Consider the following 7,950-nt stretch of genomic DNA (forward strand, 5'->3'; position numbering starts at 1 on the left):
AGGTCACTCCGTTCCATTTAAGGAGAAAATAAGGTTTTTATCGCCACAGGAACGAAATAATTACTTACTGAGAGTCTTGATGGGAGAGACAACATCGCAAATAAATCCTCAGTTGCATAAAATAATTAGTAATAATAAAAATAGTACTTCTGATCGCATTTAATTGAGGTGGAAATTTAAAACTGGAAAATGAGCAAAGATTACCTCGTTAATTTTGCCTAATTTTTTTTGTAAACTTTCCACCATCTTTACTAGCTAGAAAATTACAATTAATTCTCACGTCTCTCCCATTTGAGATGCTCCATCGTAAGAAGTGTTATTCCACCCGTTGAATATATTTTGAACCCACCGAGACGTGCACCTCGGGATGGAATTGGTGGGCCAAGACACTGAGTGAAAACGACGGAAGTGCCAACACTGGAGCTACAGCAGTACAACTGGCATCCCTTCTATACCCGCATCGAGTTTAGAATTCCACTTCGCACCCTCGCTGGACTATAAAGCGAGTCAGGCAAGATGCACAGGAGGAGGGTGAGGGAATGGGGCAAAACTGCTTGGAGTTATATATTCCAGAATGCCCGGATAAGCAAGGGAGTACTCGCTGGTTGTGCACGTCTTCTTTGTCTTGAATGTGAAACTACCCTCCGTGCTTTAATTAATGATTTGACCGAGCTAACTGCTTACAAGTGCGATACCGGGATGGCTATAGGAAGTTTAAACCACATTTTCGGCTACCAACCATCAACTGCACTCGCAAATTGTATTTGGATTATAATTAAGGAGAGTTTAATTGGAGATTAAACTGTGGTGTTATCAAGTGTCGTGGGGGATGAATATGATGGGGTAGGGGAAATTTTCATACTCAGAAAAAAAATAATTCCCCCAATGGTATCCGGTACAAGAGAAGGTTGAAATAAAAATAATATTGGAGTTTACATTTCGAAATGTTTATAAAAAGGGGCATGAGGGTGTTGCAGCCCTTATTATCACAAGTCAGTTCCTCTGAGGAAGCGAATTTATTCACACGTTCTAATCATTCTAAATTACCCCACGTTCAACAAATGGAAATTAAAATAATTATATTTTAACTATAAAATATAATTTATTTTGAATTCAATTTCAATTTTACTTAATTAAATTGACAGATTTATATTGTTTCCTCACATTGAATACCCAGTTGCACCTGTTCTTTCATTCTCAAAGAAATTTCCCCTGAGCCACGCGATTCAGGTAGAATTTTTCCAGATAAACTGAGGAGGAATAAAAAATGAGACTTGCTAGGCACATCACAGGAGAAGTGGCTAACACGAAATCGCCGTAAATTTGTGTGGTCTGCACTCGAGAGCCGTCCGGTGCAAGCGCACGAGAACGTGACCGGAAATGGCTCTGTTAGGGTGGCAGCCAAAGGGCCCTACCTCCCTCGCACGCCTCGCCACTTCAGTATCCAGTGCTAGAGCCCCCGCTCCCCCCTGTGAGCTTAACCCACCCCTTGCTCTGCGTCCGATCGACGCCGAAAGCTACTTAAAATGCCGTCGCTCCGCCAGGTCATCCATGTGATTCTGATAATTTCTTATGGAACTCCTATAAGCTCATCCGTGAGAAAATCCAGTGGATAACGAGTGCGCGATGAAACAGCCGTGATAATCATACCAGGGCACATCGTCAAGAGGTTTATCGGAGGTACACGAGTGTAGGAATGACTCTTGTCAAGTTGAAGGCGCGGTGATGGAAATTTATATTTTTCTGGCCATTTTTTTGCCCTAAATGATGGAGCAATTAGAGGTTTTTCTGGGGTAATTAAATAATTTGTTATTTTAATGGGGCAAAAATTTTAATTTACGCTGTTTACTTGAGGGGAGTGAAGAAATGAAAAATCGATGGAAAATATGGATTCAATGCTTCTTTACCATCTTCTCCACTCCCTTCTTTTTTATTTCATATTCCAACCACCCGAGGATCCAATTATACTGATAGAAAAAAAGCCCTCGAATGAATGGAAGAAGGAAAAAAATGAAGACTGAGTGGGGCAGAAAAAAAAAATTGAAAAGCAGAGTTTTCACAATCCGTTAAAGTATCGCAACGTGACCTTTCGCCAAAGGAAGCATTTTCTTCATCACTAAAAAAAGCCAGACCTCCATTAATTCCGCTCTATTTTTCTTTTTATCTGGCTTCCTCAATCGGCAAAAAAATATAATTCATTAGTCTGTGATGTGAATTCACTTATTCATTCGAATTATTGAAGATAATATAGGGGTGTAATACGAAATGTGGGTTAAGCGGTTGTATTTTCATTTCAACTTGTGGATCCACAGACTTGGATGATGTTCAATGCTCAAGTTGACATTATTAAAACATTAATCTTGGAAAGTGTGTCATCAACGCGAATATCACGGCCACTTATTTCGAGGACGGTATCACTGATGTCGTTTGAGTGACTTTCAGAGATTTATAGGAGGGTGAAAATGGAAAAAATGGGGGTCGTTTGCTGTGAGGATTATTAGGACTTCACAAAATAGTGAACGAAAAAAATACTGTCGATTGGACAATAATATTTTTTTGTTAATTACTTCTGTGCAGTTGTGAAAAACATCCAATTCCACAATTTTTCCGACAAAATCCATACATTAATTCGCAAATAACCACGACCGCAGCCCCTACCACCTCATAAAAATGAAAACTCGTTGAGCCCCCCACGAATTCCCCCGAAAAATAAAAATAAATCCCAAGATATTTAACGCGCTGGGCGTGTGATAAATCCAAATGAAGTGCATTCAGTCCAGCATCGCGTTTCCTCCCTCAGCAATGAATTTACAAAAGCAATTACCAGAAACATAAATAAGTAACCGACTCAGAGGAAAAAAAAAAAATTCCCGCGACTGTCGCATCGCACCTGCAGTAGCAGGAAATTCCCAGAATTTCCCAGCACCTGATAAATTGGAAATAATGAGAGAGGGGTGTTCCATTAACCCCATGAGTGGCGTCACTCGTAACACACCATTGGCTATGTAATTGTCAAAGTGGTGGAGTGAAATGACACTGAGGAACTGAAGATGCAGTGGTAAGAGAGTCTGACTATACCCGAGGGCTTTCCCCTGCGGATGCCAACCAAGTCGTCCTCTGTATCGACCCACCAACGCCCACCCAACTCCATTTCCCACTCCTCTGTCTCTCTGCATCCACACCTACATACTCTCCATGCAGTTTGGAGTGCAAAGGGAGACGTCATTCAACTCTACCTTTTATTCCTCATCCCCCCACGTACTTCTCCCTCCCACTGCCTCTGTCCCACACCCCATTTCCCTCCGCCCTCATCACTCCCGCTGATTCTAGTTATTTCAAGTTTTTCATGAGATGATATTGGGATGTCACAGCGATTCCATCAGCTGAAGCCGTCCGCAAAAATTTATATTAAAAGACTCTTAAATTGACCCATTTTTAATTTGACAAATACATGAAAAATATGTGCTGCCTACCTTTTTTATGTGGGCCTTATGTAAACAATTTAATTTAAATTCCCTCGAATAATTGTAATCAAAAACTACCCTCCGTACGGGCCATTAACTCCATTCGCGGATTTTTTAGACAATAATGGCGCATCCATTTGGAAACACTGAACGGAAACAAGTTTAAAAAACAGAACAAATGGACGTCTAAGGGTTCAATTTTCCTCTTACTTCCAGAGACTTCCTTTCTCCCCGAAATCGTCCATCTTATTGTCCATTGCATGCAACCACACGATTCAACTTCCAGCTTGTTGGCTCCAGTGATTCTGCATCTCTAATTGCAGTGCAAATCGCCTTGTTCCACCCCCAACCGCCCTCAGAACAGCTGTCGTCCCTCCCAGCTCTGATAAAAATGACCTTGCTCCATATGTCACTCCCTCTCTCCCGGAATAGGGGCAAAAAAAAAACGTCCAAAAAGAAAATACCAAAGGTACAACATCAAATGGGACATAGTGGCGCCATCCTCGCATTCCTCATTCGTGTTTATCGCCGCGATAAAGCCGGAAAAATAAAACAGCCTCCGTGCACCCCTTTTTTTTCTCGTTTTCCCACATTTCTTTTATTCACCCTTAACGAATTATCTGAACATCTCGCCAATAAAAATATGCGCCTGTGGCAAATATTTCTGTCCCAGATACAACATTCAGAGACGTAAAGATAAACCAACTGGCTGCATAATAATGATAATAATGAGTTGTTATAAACTTCCGTTATATTCTGTCGAAAATTTTATCAAGTGACAGTTGCCCAGAATCTTTAGAAGACCTGTTAATTAGTGAGGTAAATCAACTATTCACATCACGTCATTTAGATAAAAAAAAATTTCGTTAGTTACAGAATTTGAAAATAAACTAAAATTAAAATTAAATAGTCAACAAAACTGACAGGGGAGTTGAATACATTAATTGCCCCATTGATGACAGAATATCTCGATTCATCTCAACCAGTTTGTTTTACTCATATTGTCTCGTTCGAGCCGATAAAGCCCCAAAAAATACATTCAACGAAATGTCCGTTGTTTTTCCCTAATATTCAATTTATATATCTCGATACTGTGACCTATCGAAACATCAAATATCGGGTAAAATGATTTTACGCGATTGTATAAAGCAATGATACGAAAAAGGTCACGTGCCTGCTCCCACTGTTCCTGCGGAATATTTATTCATGGGTTTCCAATTTTTTTTCGCATGGTCGAGTGCACTTGAATTTCAACTACGGGAAAAAAAAACTTTCAAGAATACAGTGTTCTGAGGTCTCGGAATTAATCAGCGTCCCTTCGGCTTCCGCTTCAATTAGCGGCGATGGATCGGTTGAAACCGAAGTGAGGGGAGAAAAAAAACCAAGTGATCATATTCCTGAAACCTTGATAACAATCATGGAAAGAGATGGAATCGCGTGAAAAATGGGGTTTTTCAGTGCGTAATTATGGAGGGTGCACCCGAGGGATGGGATTAGCAAAAAGAGATACAGTTAATGCCCCAGTGCGGCCGTCACAATGAGCATAGCTTGTTCGCAGAACGAGGGATGAATAGGTCTGTCAAAAAAAAAGTTTAAAAAACATGTACCGCAGACATTGAAAAATTCACAGTGCAAAGGAAAATACAGAGAGAGAGCAATAATTAATTACTGAATTAATGGACCGATTATCTTCCTTGTTTATAGAACGATTAAAACAAATATGAATGAAAGACAATTAAACTGGGAAAATGAAAATGTGAATTTCCAAAAGCGATTTATCTTCTTATTTTCCGTATCTAACTTTACTTCGGGCCAAATTCGCTTCAATAATTCCGCAAACTTGAATGCAATTATTAAGGAGTTCTCTAGCAATCAGCCGGAAGATTTACACACTAACAAAATTGACGCCCTGAACCCGATGAACGATAATTGTGTCCGAGCCCGAGAGACACCGGGCAAAAGTGCCTGGAGTGAAATCCAATGACTCGAGTGTCTGTGTTCAGCAAAGTTAACTCAGCTGCGGGGGTTGAAACCAAATGAGAGATAACGATTGATCGAGTTATGAGTCTGACGTGTGGTGAGCTGTACTACTGCGAGCCAAGGGGTAAAGAGCCGCTGCGCCGAAGGGTCTAGGGTTGTGTCGTGCTTGGAGATTCGATCAGGAATTGATAAAAAATGTAGACACGCACGATAAACCCTTGCAACCCTTCCCTTTGTCACGCTAAAATTGCGAATTGAGGGTTGGAGAGATGGGTACTACTGAGGCCCCTGTCAAGTTTGAAATAACGTTGGCCCATTTCAGGGACAGATGTTTATTGGCTAATTAATTTTTACGTAATTGGAGTAATTGATTGTATGGAAGATTATTAGTTCAAGCAGCCTCTTGATGATGCGTACACACGCAATTTATATTTTTCAATTAACTCTCCCCCCGTGAAATTCGTGATTAATGATCCCCGGAGGAGAGCCAAAAGTCGTTGGTAGTCGTATTGAGATTGATGTTTTCATCGTTATTTTAACTATAATAGTATTCAATTTTATGATAAACGGGCAGATACACAAAATCACTTCCGCCCGGGTTTTTGTAATCGGCAATAAATTTTTGAATAATGTGGGAATAAATTATTTTGTGGATTAAATAATATCCGGAGGGGGTAACAATCCACAGAGGGAAATTTATAATAAAAATTCTGCTACTAGTGTCAGAAAAAATCACAACTGTGAGATATATTTCGTAAAGTTGAAAGGCCACTTGTCATTTCATTAACTCCCTCGCGTTCAGCGAACTATTTGCCGACTACATAACGACAATTTTAATTTAAAAAATAGAATAAATGGGCAAATTTTTGTGTTGATTGTACCCGAAGTTGGACTCCACATGTTGGAAAGGCATTTTCGTTTATTCTGGTCAATTTTCATGGGTTATGTACCGCAGCTGGAGATCAAACAGATAAAGTCGATCAATAATACACACCAGAGGGGAAAAACCATACAAAGGTTCTCAAACAAACGCAATAAACATGATACCTGATATTCACACGAAATAAGAAATTGAAGTGGCCAAAGTAAGAAAAAAGGGACTAAAAAATTTGAGCTCTCACGTTGGTGATATTAGTGGCCAATCTACCCACAACTTTAAAATGTTAATTTCAACTATAAGAAAAAAAACTACAAAACATAACTCCAAAATTCACCACAATCCCCTCTCTGAACTCGAATAATTATTGATGACCAGAATTCCTATTGATGTTCGTCGCTTTTTTCACTCCAATAAAATTCAATTTCATGATTAATGAATATCCCGATAAAAGCCATCGCGACCACAATCTATTCTCCCTTCGACGCAGTACTTGAATATAAAAAAAATACTTGTAATGAAAAATAAACACTGGTTGGTTGAACCCCTTGGGAACGTGTATGCATTACTCCAGGTGTAGACAGCCAGTAAGTCTATACATCGAGGGCACCTGTTTCGATCCATGACGAGGAGTTTTGTCTCTTCAAAGGCGTGGAAAAAGCTCCCCCCCCCCTCCTAAACCCTCGCCAAGTCCCTGATAATCTGCTGCCTCGTGACATTTACCAACATATCCACAAAACTCATTGAACGGCTTTTAAGCATTGTAGCACAAGTTGTACGTTAGCTTATCTCCAACAGGGGCCATTCATGCCTCCCCCTTTCCACCCTATCCGAGGAAGGATCTGCGGTTCACGGTTCTTCGGACACCACTCACTCGATGAGATAAGAAAAGCTCGTGCAGGCAACAAACACACGTCCAACCTTCTCTCAATTTTCAATTGGAGGAGGGGCAATGAGGTACGGGTTTTCGGATGACTTTTGCTCGTTATGGTCGGGCTAAATCGGGACAAGTTAACTACGAACGAAGGCCACCTGACCTTGAACAGTCTCACGTGCGTGTGACTGGAGAAATCGGTTCAATAATTTTCACGTTTATTTTGAGAATTTAGTCATTAATTTGAAAATGATTTTCAACAGTTTATTTATCAATTCAGTTTTTTAAAATATTGAGGTGTGCAAAATCAATGGATAAAATAATAAACAAATGTGTAGAATTCTCGAATATTAATTGTCCACATAAATCGTCTTTACCCACTGAAAATTTGTTTTATGTTCAAATAAAAATAAAACGAACATGAAAAAAATCTCCAGATCTTGACTGTTCTTTCCCAAAGTACCAAGACGTATCTGTCAAAATATTCTGATAAAACCTGTTAAATAAAATCATGCCATTGAGAGAGAGTCACCACACGTAATCATGAAAAAACAAAAATCCATCAACTCCCGGCCCAACAGATTACCCCAACACCAATAATCGCACGCTAATGGCTCATTGCCCCAGGTGGCAAGTTGACCAGCCCTCTGATACTCCGCTTATCACGCAACCCCGTGCATTACAATCCTTTAATTCGACTCGCCTTCTTGGTATCCCACTCATACATTTCCCAGTTCGTTTGATACGGGAAATAG

This window comes from Diachasmimorpha longicaudata, chromosome 11 (genome assembly GCF_034640455.1).
Source record: "Diachasmimorpha longicaudata isolate KC_UGA_2023 chromosome 11, iyDiaLong2, whole genome shotgun sequence".
Lineage (NCBI taxonomy): Eukaryota > Metazoa > Arthropoda > Insecta > Hymenoptera > Braconidae > Diachasmimorpha > Diachasmimorpha longicaudata.